This window comes from Salmo salar, chromosome ssa15 (genome assembly GCF_905237065.1).
Source record: "Salmo salar chromosome ssa15, Ssal_v3.1, whole genome shotgun sequence".
Taxonomy (NCBI): Eukaryota; Metazoa; Chordata; class Actinopteri; order Salmoniformes; family Salmonidae; genus Salmo; species Salmo salar.
The window spans coordinates 81,431,067-81,447,966 of record NC_059456.1 but is presented as its reverse complement, the minus strand read 5'-3'; positions in this window follow the sequence as shown (position 1 = coordinate 81,447,966).

Genomic DNA, 16,900 nt, shown 5'->3' with positions numbered 1-16,900 from the left:
TCTCTCCCCTCTCTTTTCACTCCATATTTTTGGTCTCAGAAAGACAAGACGTATTCTCAAATGTTAGTTTTACTCATCAAGTCTAAACACCACAGTTAAAGTGCATGAGGTTTTAAAGAGCAGATTGCAGATGGATAATTTTTTGGGACCCCAAAAAAGGATTGGGATCCATCTTCTCACGATGTCCATGACGTCATTGTCTGGGCCGCAAGCACGATTGAAGGAGTCGATGATACAGAATCACAAATTCTGTTGTTGTAGCTTTTAATTGGTGTGAAATTACTTTTTTGTAGAGGGATAAGCAACTCACTTTGACGGGTGTAATTGATTTTGATATGGCTGACAGACAACTGATGGAAGTTGTGCACTGCTTGACATTGCATCGTTCTTGTATAAACAAAGAAATGGCAACAGTTTTCCGGGCTGCACTGTTGAGCATGAGAAAATGGGAACGCCTTTACACACCCAGATGCAGTTACACAGCCCACCACATTCCCATTACATGAGTAGCTAATGAGCCAGGTATGGAATCATGTGTGCAGGGTAATAGCTAATGAGCCAGCCATGGATTCATGTGTGCAGGGTAAATTAGTTCTGGTGCTACCAGTCAGTCATCAGTGAGTGGAAATCATTGCACTGAAAGCCATTGGACCATAGAGTAGGCATTATTAAATAATGGGATCACCTCAAATGTCACAAATGTTGACATTCAGTAAATGAGGGATACAAGATAAGCAGGCCTACCTTTTGATATTGATTACATTTAACTGACAATGAGAACAGCAATCTACAGTATACTCTTACTCTAACTGTCATTGGATATTTGTGTGTGTGGCACCTAGATTCGTGTCCAGACATTGTAAACATTTGCTTGGACAAGGTTTGGTCTGATGAGGTACAGTACTTCACAAAGCATACAGAATAAGTCCTGTATTCAACAGTGGGCTAGCAGAAAGCAGTTCTGTCTGTAAAATTGTTGTGGAAACTACAATAGTGAGAGACACCCATGAGGGACAACATCTGGGGTTCAGCTGGCGTGGTGGTGATAGAAAAAGGAAAGCAAGTTTACAGATAACAGGGGTAATTGGGAGAGACGGAGAGACTGAGTTGGTAATGAAACACCTTTTCCAGGTGCAGAAGTATATGTTTGCATTTTGTTCCAGTGACATATTTAAGATATGTAAACGGTTTATACACCTGGCATGAGAGTCATCAAAACATAATGAGGGTCATCTTCAATGTCTGTACACACAAATAGGTTGTGTCAAATATGTACATTGTTGTTTCTTATGGCCTTGGCTTTGACTCCTACAGAGCACAGCGTTGGATTTATTTTTCATTACACAGCGTGGAGGCGTTATTAGATTCACAAAGCATACTCATGTCATGGATGCAGCCAAGACCTGAAGCATGTGCCCTATCTCCAACCACACTGTTCTACGGTCACAGATGTATTCCATTTTGACTACCTGCCAAAGCCTTTTCAAATGTTTGAAAAGGCTGGGTGGGTGGCATGTTTTTATTCCATATGAGTGTTCTGGTATAAGGAATTATGTAATTTGAATTAATTGTTTACATACTGTCCATTATCCACCAGGCAGTGATCTGGCAGTTGCCCATTTGGAAACCCTTTGAACAGCCACCAATCCAACATAATCACCTCTTGTTTCAGGTCCAGCCACCTATGCACAACACAGCACATGAAAACACCAGGAATGAAACACATTTCTGAATTTTAATATATCTATGTTAAATAGCTACCAGAGAGAGGAGATGAGCAATACAAACACACACAAAAAAACACCCCCACACAACCCACTTGTGTTGGCGCATAGATTTCTGTATGAAGCGCGTCCGACTGCAAGGTCCTCATTTCTGTTACTTTGTAAAGTCTCCTCAGTCCTGTCCTTGGACCAGACACTGCTATACACCTGCAGGGGAAGAAAGGTGCAAACAACCAGTCAACAAACAGCCAGTGCGAGTCATGCACATGGGAAAATAGGACGGAGCTAAGGATTGACTGGGGGCAGTGTTCCTCACTGGTAATTGGCAGAGGTTTAGATCTTAATACATTCAACAGATGTTCGAAGAGCCCTAAGCGATGGGACAGCCAACTATGGAGAGATTTGCCCTCTTTGTGCTGGCGACTTGTCCTTGTTTTAAGATGCTCCAGTTCTGACTGTCTGACTCATTTCTGCTCAACATTGTGACATTGCTTTGGAAGTGAACTGGATTGTGGTTCTGAAACACAAAGACTGGCCCATGTTGGTCTGTTACACTTTAACAGCAATACCAGTTTTCCTTTGAGCCTGTATGGTGGAAGAAGTCGTTAGGAGACAATTCAGTCTAAAGTATCCATAGGGTTTGATATATAGATATATGAAAATGTAAATTTCTGTGACCAACAATGAACCCTACTGAGGGGCTATTGTGAGAGATGTGGCCAGCATAGTGTTTCACTATAGGCCTTCTGCTACCACTGACACACCATTTGACCATAGATAGCTTGTTAGCTCGTGTTACCTCACTTCACTGCAATTGTCATGAGAGAGATTATTCATTCATACATTTTCATTAACTGGCACAAGTCACATAATGTGGGCTCCGTGGCACACAGTTTAGTTCGATGACATTCCTTTTGTTTATAGTGCGTTCCCACAGCAGTCACACGCTTTGATCATCTACCACCATTCCCTTTCAAGTCCAGGGGTTAACTTCACACAATTTAACATTGCATATGCCCCCTCTCCTTCTTTCCCAGTGTTTTCTTCTTGTAACCTTGATAGAATTCATCAATGTGTTTTGTATCATATGGGTCAGTTTCATTTAATTGCCTGACAGAACCCTTCGCATTTTGTCTGTTTTATATGGAAATGTATTTAGCCCTCTTCAATTATCGTAAGCCTAGTCTCTGGCAATGTCTTTAGTTTTTTTCCCCTTTTCTCATGAAGAATTAAATAACTGATTTTGCCCACAGAGGAGGGTTATGTTTCTAAATAGAGCAATGGGCTGCAGTTTATTTGCATTATTTAATACTCAATTAAATAGTTAAATTAAATTGCACACATATGCTGTTCCAGGGGAAACAATGTTACAGTGGTTAGAAAGATGATTCAATTGACAGATACTTGAACATGTCCTCTTCACAGTCAGGACAAGAGGTTTCAGGACTTCTGAGATCGCTGTCCAAATTAGTTGTCTATAACTTTTAACAAGGGAATGAAAGCTCACAATGATAATAAGTATTGCTTTTATTATTGCACATAGTAGAATGAGTGGCCTAGTTTTAGTACTACTATTAGTTAGCGTTATAATTTCATGCCTGAAGGCTGGTCACAAAGTTCTCTCCATCATCTAGCTGTAAGAACCATAATCATTAAATTGTTAATGTTCAACCCTCTTTCTGCCATTGCACCTTTACTCGTTTTTCTTTCTCCAGATATGAGTTCTTCGTCTCTAAAAATAAGCCACCCAAAATTAGCTCTATTGTTTGGCTGCCTTTCTGCAGACAGACAGCATACGGACTTTGTCAAATGTTCCTGAATATGTTCACTGAACCTGAAAAGAGAATCTCTTACATACTGTATGTTGCTGTCTGGTCAGGAGGAAAGACGAATGGGAGTAGTATGTGATCCCATTCAGGCAAATCAATGCTGCAGACGTAGGTAAAGGTGACATAAAGGTGAAAGCATCCCAGACGGATTGTACTTCCTAGATTTATCAAAGTAATGTAAAATCTCTCAGACAAAGAGTAAAACTTTGAATGTCTTAGATAAAGACTAAAGCCATTCACCCTTGAATTTGCAAGAGTTACCACCCCCCACCCCCCTTCTTAATTTCCCTATGGACGTTGGTCTGTATCTATCATTATCATGTTTCCAATATTGGAAACCTCGCTAGCTTACTGCCTCTATTGTAAATTGACATTTATTCAAAATTCTAGGGGGACATAAAACAATTACGCCTACTTCACATGTTTTTGACACTGCCAAACAAGGGTACACTTTAACACACACCAATGGCTCTCGCTCATTTCTCTAGTTTCACTCTGGTTGCCAAAGAGAGACCCAAATGTAATGCTGCGGAGGATTCAATTCCTGGATTTGTTGGAACTGACAAAATTCATGGGAACAACAAAGGAATAACAGACAAAGATAATTTACACTCCAGATTCTTTCATGGGTTCTTTGAGTTTTTAAATCTCTCTGGGTTAGAGTCAATGTATGTTCCAAATTTGATGCATTACATGGGAATGTATTTTAAGTTTTTTTTTTCTTCAATTGCTGTATGCCCTCTGCTGATTTGCAGAATGCACAATATTTCTATTTTAGTTACCGCTAATTAGCAGATTGTACTGCACTCAACTGATGTGTTCTTCATTCCTTCTTAACTCCCTTCCCAAAACAGACCCACACAGATCATGATCAGGGGCTTATTCAGTGTAATGCATTAATTACAACATTGCATAGAAATGTAATGTACAGTGCCTTCAGAAAGTATTCACACCCCTTGACTTTTTCCACATTTTGTTGTGTTATAGCCTGAATTTAAAACTGATTGAGATTTTGTGTCACTGGCCTACACACAATACCCCATAATGTCAAAGTGGAATTATGTTTTTAGACATTTTTACAAATTAATAAAAAATGAAAAGCTGAAATGTCTTGAGTCAATAAATATTCAACCACTTTGTTATGACAAGCCTAAATAAGTTCAGGAGTCAACATTTGCTTAACAAGTCACATAATAAGTTGCATGGACTCACTCTGTGTGCAATAATAGTTTTTGACTTGACTTTTGAATGCCTCATTTCTGTACCCCATTACTGGGGCCAAGCTTCCTGCCAACCAGGACCTATATACTTGGCGGTGTCAGAGGAAGGTCCAAAAATGTTTCAAAAACTCCACTCACCCAAGTCATAGACTGCTCTCTGTGCTACCACATGGCAAGCGGTACCGGAGCGCCAAGTCTAGGTTCCAAAAGGCTCCTTAACAGCTTCTACCCCCAAGCCATAAGGCTGCTGAACAATTAACTAATGGCCACCTGGACTATTTACATTGACACCCCCTCCCCTTTGTTTTTACATGCTGTTTATTATTTATGCATAGTAACTTTACCCCTACCTACATGTACAAATTACCTCAACTAACCTGTACCCCCCGCACATTGACTCAGTACCGGAACCCATGTAATTTAGGGTTCCCGAGTGGCGCAACGGTCTAAGGCACTGCATCTCAGTGCAAGAGGTGTCACTACAGTCCCTGGTTCGAATCTAGGCTGTATCACATCCGTCCGTGATTGGGAGTCCCATAGGGTGGTGCACAATTGGACCAGTTTTGGCTGGAGTAGGCTGTCATTGTAAATAAGAATTTGTTCTAAATGACTTGCCTAGTTAAATAAATAAAATAAATACATTATATAGCTGTGTATTTTATTGTTATTTTTTTAAATTACTTTAGTTTATTTAAATATTTTCCTAACCCTATTTCTTGAACTGCATTGTTGGTTAAGGGCTTGTAAGTAATCATTTCACGGTAAGGTTTACACCTGTTGTATTCGGGGCATGTGACAAATAACATTTGATTTGATTTGACGGGGTGGCGGGTTCAGGATAAAAAAGAAACGGAATGGAGCTAAGCACACTCAAAATCCTAGAGAAAAACCTGGTTCAGTCTGCTTTCCACTAGACACTGGGAGATGAATTCACCTTTCAGCAGGACAATAACCTAAAACACAAGGCCAAATCTACTCTGGAGTTGCTTACCAAGAAGACAGTGAATGTTCCTGAGCTGCCGAGTTTGACTTAAATCTACTTTAAAATCTATGGCAAACCTGAAAATGGTTGTCTAGCAATAATCAACAACTAATTTGAAAGAATGTTGAAAAGAATAATAGGCAAATGTTGCATCATTTATTTACTTTTATTTATTCAGGGGAGCCTTAATAAATGGTGCTCTGAGGACAAAAATTCCATCAACACAACAAAAAGATAAAAACTACAAGACAGCGGTAAATACATTACATTAGGTTATTACAACAAGTTATAATAGTCAATTGAAACATTTGCACACGTCAGTAAACTAATTTAACAACAGGGTTTTAACCCCCCCTTATCGGCACCAGGGAATCCAGGTGTAATTTGTTTGTTTATTCCATAACTGTGGTACGTTAAAACTAAAGGCGTATTTATCAAACTTTGTGGAGACAAGCAGGACCTCAAGTGTTTACAAACCCTGCGAACAGGTTTAGTATCCCATGTTTTATATTTCAACAGGGAAGTGAGGTATGTTGGAAGCTTGTGGAGCAGAGCTTAGTAAACAAGAAGAGAGTTATGAAGTGATCTACGGGACTTTAGTTAGGTCCAGCTCACCTTCTGATACAGGATGCAGTGATGAGTATTAAAACTGTCACGTCATCCAATGGTTTAAGAGTAGTGGCTGCTGCAATCTGGTAAATGGTGTCACCATAGTTTTATGTTTGGGGACAAATCCAATACTGTCGGGTACTGAATGCACCAAGCTGTCTGTCTAAACTACTGGCACACAGCTGGGACACCCATGCATACCCCACAAGACATGCCACAAGAGGTCTCTTCACAGTCCCCAAGTCCAGAACAGACTATGGGAGGCACACAGTACATAGAGCCATGACTACATGGAACTCTATTCCACATCAAGTAACTCATGCCAGCAGTAAAATTAGATTTAAAAAACAGATTAAAAAAACACCTTATGGAACAGTGGGGACTGTGAAGCAACACAAACATTGGCACATACACACACACACACACACACACACACACACACACACACACACGATAACATACGCACTATATATACACATGAATTTAGTAATGTAGATATGTGGTGGTGGTGGTGGAGTAGGGGCCTGAGGGCACACATTGTGTTGTGAAATCTGTGAATGTATTTTTAAAAGTGTATAAACTGCCTTAATTTTCCTGGACCCCAGGAAGAGTAGCTGCTGCTTTGGCAGCACCTAATGAGGATCCATAATAAATACTAATACTAATACAACACATTACTGAGTACCACAATCCATATTTTGCATCATGATGCTTGTAATCAACTTCTTCAGGCTAGGGTCTATTTTTCTCCACTTCCTGTCTGACTGACGTGCCCAAAGTAAACTGCCTGTTACTCAGGCCCAGAAGCCAGGATATGCATATAATTGGTACCATTGAATAGAAAACACTTTGAAGTTTGAAGAAATGTTAAAATATTAACTACAACACAATTGATGCTCTTGCAATGGAAAGCATAGGGGCATATGCAATTCCAGCTCCCAGATTGAAATTCCTATACGAAAAAAATAATGTATGAAATGTATGCATTCACTACTGTAAGTAGCTCTGGATAAGAGCGTCTGCTAAATGACTAAAATGTAAAATGTATTGCTTCCAACAGTCTTTGTACAAGGTTTCATGCTTGTTTCTTCCCAAACGAGGAAGAATTTAGAGTTTTACTACTGGGAGTCAGAGTTGGAAATCGAGCGACAAAGAGGATGCGCACCTGCTAATTTTGCTTTCCTGTTGAACACACTTCTTTCCGTAATAAATATTATATTTTAATTACATTTTAGGGTACCTGAGGATTAAATAGAAACGTATTTTGACTTGTTTTAACAAAGTTTAGTGAGTAGTTTTTGGATTTCTTTCTCTGCGTGTTGAACGAGGGGATTACTCAAATCTATGGCGCCAACTAAACTGACTTTTTGGGATATAAAGAAAGATTTACATGTTGTAGCTGGGACCCTTTGGATTGCAAATAAGAGGAAGATTTTCAAAAAGTAAGTGAATATTTAATCGCAATTTCTGAGTTTATGAAGCCTGTGCCAGTGGAAAAATATGTTGATGTCCTCAAACAATCGCATGGCATGCTTTCGCTGTAAAGCCTATTGGAAATTGGACAATGCAGTTAGATGCTTTTAACCGATATAAGACACTTGTATGTACCTAAATGTTTAATATCCATAATTTTTATGATTATTTATTTGAAATGTGCACCCTCCAATTTCACTGGAAGCTGTCGACAGGTGTCCCGCTGAGTTTTTTAGGATAAAAAGAACCGGGATAGAGCTAAGCCCAGGCAAAATCCTAGAGGAAAACCTGGTTCAATCTGCTTTCCAACAGACACTGGGAGACAAATATACCTTTCAGCAGGATAATAACCTAAAACACAAGGCCAAGTATACACTGGAGTAGCTTTCCTGAGTGGCATAGTTACAGTTTGGATTTAAATCGGCTTGAAAGTCTATAGCAAGACTTGAAAATGTCCAGCAATGATCAACAACCAACTTGAATGAGCTTGAATAACTTTTAAAAGAAGAATGTGCAAATGTTGTACAATCCATGTGTGTAAAGCTCTTAGAGACTTACCCAGAAAGACTAATTGCTGCCAAAGGTGATTCTAACATGTATTGACTCAGGGGTGTGACTACTTATGTAAATTAGATTTCAGTATTTCATTTTCAATACATTTGCCAACATTTCTAAAACATGTTTTCACTTTGTCATTATGGGGTATTGTGTTTATTTCATCTATTTAATCAATTTTGAATTCAGGCTGTAACACAACAAAATGTGGAATACGTCAAGGGGTATGAGATTCTAAGTCTGTTCTACTCAATACGTTTCTATCTGTCCATTATGCAGTGTTGCCTCCCTGAATAAGCCGCAGGTATGGTCCTCCTCAGAGAACATCTACCTGAACCAGACAGAGCACAGATTTAATTTGAATAACTAAGGAGCACTACAAAATTATTGCACTCTAGGTCAGTGTTTCCCAAAATGGTGGTTTGGGACCCGTTTGTAGTTTGTGGACAAATCCTAATGGGTGCCATTTTAAGAATGGCCTATGGGCTAAAAAACTTTTGATCTGGGGTCAAAAGAAAATCTAGAGGGCTTATGCCATGGTTTCTTCAGAAGCTGCAAAGTAACAAGGAATTGCAGAGACAGCAAACAGCATGCAAGATGGCACATTGGCTCCTAGCTTATCTACCATTATGTCGCAAACTTCTAGTTTGCATAAATGGGGGACATTCTACTCAAATAGTCAGCAAACGTTAACTTGTTGATTGTCTCTTTTTGTGTCTTCCTTTCATTGAAAGTGACTGATCTCCGGTAGTTTGATTGCTAGAGGAAATGCCTGGTAAAACTGGGTCGTTAGATGGGTCATGCCCCCGAAAAGGGAACCACTACATTTCTTTACCCAATCATCTATACCAGCCACCAGTGTAGACAGGTAGTGTCTGGGCTCCATTTTGGGCTGTGTGTGCTGGGCCCTATATCCTCAGTGAGCACAGGGAGTGGGAAGGTAGGAATTTAACAAGAGAATAAATAACCGCAGTACCCAGCAGATAACAGGCTAATTCTATCTGCTTCAGCCTTCAGCTAAAACCCAAACAGAACAGGAGTATCTTTCCAGCTTCTCTTGCTCTAAAGCCTTCTGACGAGGTGTTCTCTCTCCCCTCAAGTGACAAGAGTCGGATCATGCATTCACATGGGCTTTACATATTAATAAAGACATTCGGAATAGGACATGGTTTCATTCAGGGCTGTTGATTGTCTTTTTCTTCTCCTCTTTTCTTTTTCTCCCCCACGTGAGCGACAAAGTTAGCTCAAACCGAATGAACAACATGCATTTAAAAAAGGTTTTGAAATATTCACAGTGGATGGTATGGTTGGTGGAGAAACCATAATGTGACTCAGTGAATCATTGCCCTGTCAAGAGGCATCATGACCATTGAACTGGTCTCTCTTGTAAAAATAGATTTAATCTCAGTGAGAAGAACCTGTTAATAAGAGTTGAATAAATAAATGAGTCAGCCAGGCAGGCCATGAAGGGTCTCAGTAATAATATGAAAAGACAAATAATGAAAGGGGGACATGGAACTGGTCTACTCTTACTGTAGTTGCACAGCTGATTTTACCATGGACCTCAAGAAACTGCTACAGTCAGTGATAAAATACCTCTATCAGCTTATGTAGAGGAGAATAGACAGATGTGCTATTGTAAAGGAGCATACAGGAGCCATATGTTTCTGGAGGAGAACTCTATGTGCTCTTAGAGATTACCTTAATGTTCGGAGCTGTTATAGAGGAAAATAGACCTCGATGATCTAAATAACAAATGAGAACAAGCCACAATGAGCGAACAGTGGTGCTATATGAGAGTAAACTGTGATGGGGAAGGATGGGACCACCCTCGGCCCCTCTATCTTCCAGTCCAACCATGCACCATAGAGGAGGGATGGCACTCAAGCAAAAAGCCATTTATCTGTTGAACACACACTCTGGATTATTTACGACTGTTGTACATGGGACCCCTCCGGCAGAATTTCAATGTCCTTGCAGCTGCCTGCACAGAACAGGTAAATCAAAGTGACTGTTTCAGAGAATGAGGTATGTAAAACCATTAGGGCAAATTGCAGAAATCGCCAGAGCTAACCTTACTAGCGTTCTGGAGAGCAGAACTTTGAAAGTGAATTATGTGTATGCTGAGAGAGATGTAGCTACTTGCAATAGTGTTTTATGCCATTAAGGTCACTTGTAAAACATTTTTTTTAAATGAGTCTAAGTGGATTCACCTAAAAAGTGGGAATATTTATCCGTCGACCAAGGAGAGGCGAAACTAATGAATATACTGTAAATGGAATTCTATGCACAGTCACGTGTGCTGTGTGTCTCAATGTGACCTTTCCATATTAATGTGACACGCTGGTTCATAGAACCCCTTTAATCAGACATGGTGATTAGATGATGTGAAGAGTGCTGCTCTTAGCCCCTCATTCTGCTGATGCACAATTACACATTTTCATTTCTTTTTGAACACCAGTAAATATTTTTCTGCTTTTAGGGACTGTGCGTTATTTGTAATGAAGAATACCTGGAGAATATCGGACCTCTCAGAAATAATAATGGATGGCCCTCCCTTCAGTAAAATATATTTTTTACCCGACCGTCCCTGAATGCTTTTTGAAAAACAAGTCTCCCTCCCCTATACCCAAAATTGTAATTAAAACATAGTGTATATCAGAGGACATGCCTACTGTTTCCCTCACTCCTAGGAAAGATAAACAATTTTTTGTTTTGTAAGCGTTATATGTTAGCCAGAATGTTGTGGATACGCAGACCACAGCAGACAAGGGTAAGGGTGAAAGTAGCATGAATCTATCTTATTTGCGGTCCGAGAATGAAATAGCCTTTTATAAATGTATCTCATGAATTTCTACATGACTGGAGACAAGCAGCACCTTTTTTAATACCACAACAGAGCATGACTACGAATTAGCTAAGTGCTGCAGTACCGAGGGCATTTCGATTTCTATACAGGCTATTGTTAAAAAAGAGGATAGTCTAAGTTTAGAATGGTGCTAAAGTTGTCTATCAACTGTAAAACAAAATTGCGCAACAGAACCAGGTACAACTGAAGTATCTGATCGTCAATGAATTTGAGAAAAAGCCATTTGTTTTTTAATACAGCAGCCTCATATCATCAGGCAGGCCTATATACACTTATTTGAAATGATTTTCTTTTGGGAAACAATTTTCAAATGTATTGTAACAACCCTGGGTTTATAAGGGCGGATATCGACTCTGCCGCTTGAGCAAGGAGAGGCGAAACTAATGAATATACTGTAAATGGAATTCTATGCACAGTCACGGCACGCTGGACTTCAGGCTAGAAGGTCGAGGGTTCGAGGCCTGCTGTAATGGCTGTTGAATGGAGTAGACCAAGGTGCAGCGTGGTTAGTGCTCATCTTTGTAATTTAAAGGAAAAATGGAACACTTTACAAATAAACAAAAGACGACAGCCAAACAGTTCTGTCAGGTAAGATAACTAAACAGAAATAAACCACTCACAAAACCCAAAGGAAAACAGGCTACCTAAGTATGGCTCCCAATCTGCGACAACGATGTACAGCTGTCCCTGATTGAGAGCCATACCAGGCCAAAACAAAGAAATACAAAAACATAGAAAAAAGGACATAGAATGCCCACCCTAGTCACACCCTGGCCTAACCAAAATAGAGAACAAAAACCTCTCTATGGCCACGGCGTGACACCTGCTCCCTGCCTGTTTCATTGCATTGGTGTCAGAAGTGACCGGACCTTGCACCCACGACAGTGCGTGTGCTTGGCCAGTTACCGCGTTCCTATAAGACGTAGAGTCACAAACTAGCGCGAGGACGCACTCTTTGAAAGGAGGGAGTAGTGTAACGACCCTTTATAAGCTCGGATATCGACTCTGCCGCTTGAGCATGCTTTTGGGGCACAGTCGATAGCGCGCTGGACTTCGGGCTAGAAGGTCGAGGGTTCGAGGCCAGCTCCCTGCCTGTTTCATTACAGTATTATATTTTAGTCCATGATATTGTTGTTACAAAGTAGATTTGTGTTGACTGTTATTAGGGCTTAAGAATATAAGAGCATCCGCTAAGCTAAATAAACAAACTAGGCATGCATAGCTCACTTCATGATCCTCAAAGAAAAAGAATGGCCAAACTCGTGTTTCTAAAAGTGAATTCAAAGGCACAGCCTAAAGAATTTTACTCTCATTATTATTTCATTCCAAGTCATCATTTTTTCACATTTCATTTTATACAGCCTAAATGCAAAATGTCTATAACATGTTGTTGAAGAGCTGTTTTTGAAATGCTGGGCGTTCCTGCCAGCCTGTAGCGTGTCACAAATGCTTCACAATGTGTTTCTTAAATGGCAGGCTATAGTCTTGAAATAATAATAATATAGCCTAAATAATTCATTTTTATTCCTTCTTAGGCTACCTGGCTTGCACTTGACTGATTTAGAGTTAGTATGTTGTTTATTAATAGCCTGTTGAAATGTTGAACGTCAATTGATAGTGACAGAATCAAACATTACTTCCCAAGCAAAGTACATTTTTGTCTCCTAGGCTATAGGTTGTAGTGCAGCATCTGAATGTCATAGAGACAAAACAAATAAATCCCATATGCATCGGAGTTTCATCTTTCTTTTCGACATTTTACAGCTTGTTTTTAGCATTGCTGACTAAAGCGTAGTTATTGATTGCTTTATATAATCAGGTCCATACATTTTTTTGCTAAATATTAAGCTAACAAGGGGTATGCCTATGCTTTAAGACCTTTTCTTTAACAAAAGCCAAAATGCCCCCACACCCTCACATACCCACTCAATTCAAGCCCTGGTTTTAATATAACACAGCAAGTCCTTCACTGACACTAAAATATTTAAGGAGTGTGTGGTGTGTTGTTGGTGAAATTACAAGATTATGTTATAATGCTTTTATTGCATCAAATGTTTGTTTTATGCAACAGAATAGGGTTCTTAGGACTCTATTTTGTCCGTGTGAACTGAGAGGAGCTTTTGAGATAGGGGTATCTGGAGCTGATAATTGATTTATGCCATAGAATGAGTTGGTGTTTCTGTGCTCTGAGGTACCAGGGACGAGATGGGAGCCTTGTCTTAGGGGCCAAACTGGTTTCCTTACAATAAGAACAGTCTTCACAGCAAATGCTATCTGGCAGGGGGATACTCCTTTCTCATATTTCAAATCTCACCTTCTGACCCATTCCATACATCTGTTCTTTGTCATGAACATTCAGGAGGATGTACTTTGCTATAAAATGCTGTGGCTCAAATCCGCTCGTTGGGCTCTCAACAAATCATCTAAGGGTGGTTCGTCGACCAGCTTCATTATTGCAATAATTAATTCATTTTGAATAAAGTAATATCCTGAATGGTGATTGACCTTGTCTCTCCTCATTATTGATTAGAATATCCATGACAGGTGACTGAAGGAATTGGCTGACAAATTATATGGATAGTACACTATAATTTAATCTGTCAAACAGGTAGGCCAACCTCTTATTTCTTGAATAGGAAAAGTAGGCTCAACACAATGCCCTGTTGTTGTAAGTAGCCTAAAGCCACATTAAAATGAAGACTGTTTAAATTAATTAGGCCTTCTCGAATTAGCCTACTTTCAGAACACATGCGCTGTCCATCTTCGTGGCTGCCGCTTCTTAGTAATGTAAGTTATGTATATTACTCGAATATGGATTATTGTGAGGTCAATAACTCTGATAAATAGCTTCATTATGGTCAATGAAACATGTTGTTTTTATTCAAATTAATTATAGCAGTAGCAAGCTAATAACTTTGCCCTGTGCTTCTTTGAACATTCTCATTGTATAGCTTAGGCCTATAGCCTATAGTATTGGCTATGGATAATTTTATTGAGACCAGGCTAGGCGCACTTCATATTGTGCACCCAGCAGAGAGTCAGAGATGATGTGCAGAATCGGGCACACATGAAGATATAATAAGCAACTAATTCTCAAACACTAAGCAATATGACATTCAATCAATTACAAATGACATGGACTAAATAAAAAAATACTAAACCCTCCCCCTGACTGAAATGGAAAAACCATGACCCTCCCCCATTTTCCTTCAGGTAACAGTTGTGTAAATTTCAACTGCTCCCTTAGTTGTTGCTGGGGTTTTTTCAGGAGATTTAGCCATCAAAGTAGTCATCAAAGTAGTCTCTGGATGTTACAGACAGATATGTGGTCAGTCCCACTGTGTATGAGAAAGGGACTATGCTTCCTTCTTTGTCTGTTAAGTGAAATAGAAAGCCTTGTCTTCGTGGACAGCTCACTTTGTGTCCTATGGATGACCTCTCCCCTGATAATCATGTTTGCTTTCCACAACAATTGAGTGGCAGGAACCCAAAATCAAAGAACGTTGCATTCAACAAAATTGTTCGCAAAAATTCAAATTTCTTGGAAGTCATCCGCTCATTCAATTTAAAAACAAGTTCAGTCTGCTTTACTTGGTTGACATTTGCAACAATTCTCCTGATTGGCCCCACATTTTCTCTCTCTTATTACATTAAAACCTCAATTTGCAACAATTTGCCCTAAACAGAATTAGTAAGTCAATGAACAAACCAGGGCAATAACTTATCTGTGGCAATATTTAATATGTAGTATGCCTCATGCCCTTTTTGGAACCTGTTGCTATGACACGAAACAATATATTGAAACCCGTTGCTCCCTCATCTAAGATGACTGGCTCTAATAACACAGAGGAGCATTTTCTATCAACTCATTTAAAAATAGTTGTTTTATTACATTTATTTCACATTATCTTGTGATGTGACTTTGAAGGTTAATCTTAACAGCAATAAACAAGACACATCAAACTCTTGCTATTCTATTGCTATTCCCGCCTTTCCGGTTGGTTGTGTTCCAATTGGTATCCCATGTCGAGTGAAAAAAACCTATCAGCAACACTGTGGTTTTCATGTCCGTAATTTCAGTGCTGTGTCCCCGTTGCGTTTACCATGGCTATCTGTCACATCCATTTAGTGTGAGGAGAGATGGGGCGCTTTCTGAACCCGAGTGCCCTTCAGTCTACTCGGGCAAGTGCACCCTGGGAATAAAACCAAAACCACAGGCTTCCACTCCATGGAACCATTTTCCTTCCTATTCTGAGATCTGCTGCCGGACAACTAACCTATTGAACTTTTAAAACAGAAAGGGGCAGATACAAAAGACCAAGTCCCGGTGTTATTGTGTTTACTCTGGGTAATGAAATCCGAAAGGTTCTAGATCTTCTTTAATTTAATTGAATGAACATTCTCATTCACATTCTCATCGCCCAGGTACTGTATTGTATTGCGCACTGTCCAGGGGGAAACCAAAAAAGGCTAATGACAGCTGATGAGAATAGAAGAAGTAGGCTATAGTAGGCTTTTGGCCACTGAGGTGTTTTCAATCCACTCAAGCTTACACATACTATATGCTTTAACAGTGGACTTGGGATATATACAAGGGCTTGGGAACGTTGTGAATGATTGCTCTAAACTGAGGCATGCAGATACTGTCGCATATTTGCAGCACAAAAACTATATTTCAATTGGGATTGGTGGTGAACTGCACTGCACTCAAAGAGTTAGAACTTATCCATTGTGCACTTACCAGACTTGCCTTTAATATGGTATAACTTCAAATTAGTGGACAATTGCCAATATTCACTAACTGTCTGAAAAAGGTATCATGTGCAGGCAGCAAACCGTCACACAGTGCACCTCTCCCGTACTGATGAAGACCTTGCAAATCCATCCACAAGTCAATTAACCAGATCTGAACCGTTGAAGAACTTCCACGCAACTCTGATCAGTCAATTCAGACAAATTAGCTGTGATACGGTCTGACTGAGCGGTCGGTCTGTGAGAGAGAAGCAGTGTGGCATGTTGCCTGTGAAGCCTGTGAATCGGTGTAAGTGGATGGGCCGATCCACACTAAGCTCTGGATGTCTATCCTCCATGCTGCAGTGTCTACAACGGCTTAATGAGGCCTTATTAATTCAGATCAGGGTGAATGATTACCTCATCATTTCCATTCTGCTGAACTCCCTTCTGTGTTCACCCTCTCCCTCTGCACTCTGCCCAGTAAATATACAGTATGGTAATAATCGACGTCTCACAGTATGAAACCAGTTAATATTCTGATAGAATCCATCTGGAGAGGAATGGGAAAGTACAGTATTCACGTCATACATGATTCTGTTGTAATTGACCATCAAATAGGAGTCATTGAAAGACTTGATTGAATTACTGTTATCGTTTTTCTTTCATTTCTGTATCATCTGGTCGCTTTAGGTTGCGCTGTGCTACTCCCACCAGCAGCAGATCTCTGACAACAAACAGAACACAGCCTAGTGTCTCGCTCTCTCTCTCTCTCATTCTCTTCCCCTCTGTGCAAAGACTAGTTGCCTAGCAATGAAGTATTGGATTTTATGGTCTGTGTGGCATACATCCAGAAAAAAAATACAAAACCCATCAGGATTAGATTTGGATAGTGTAGCACCTAGGCA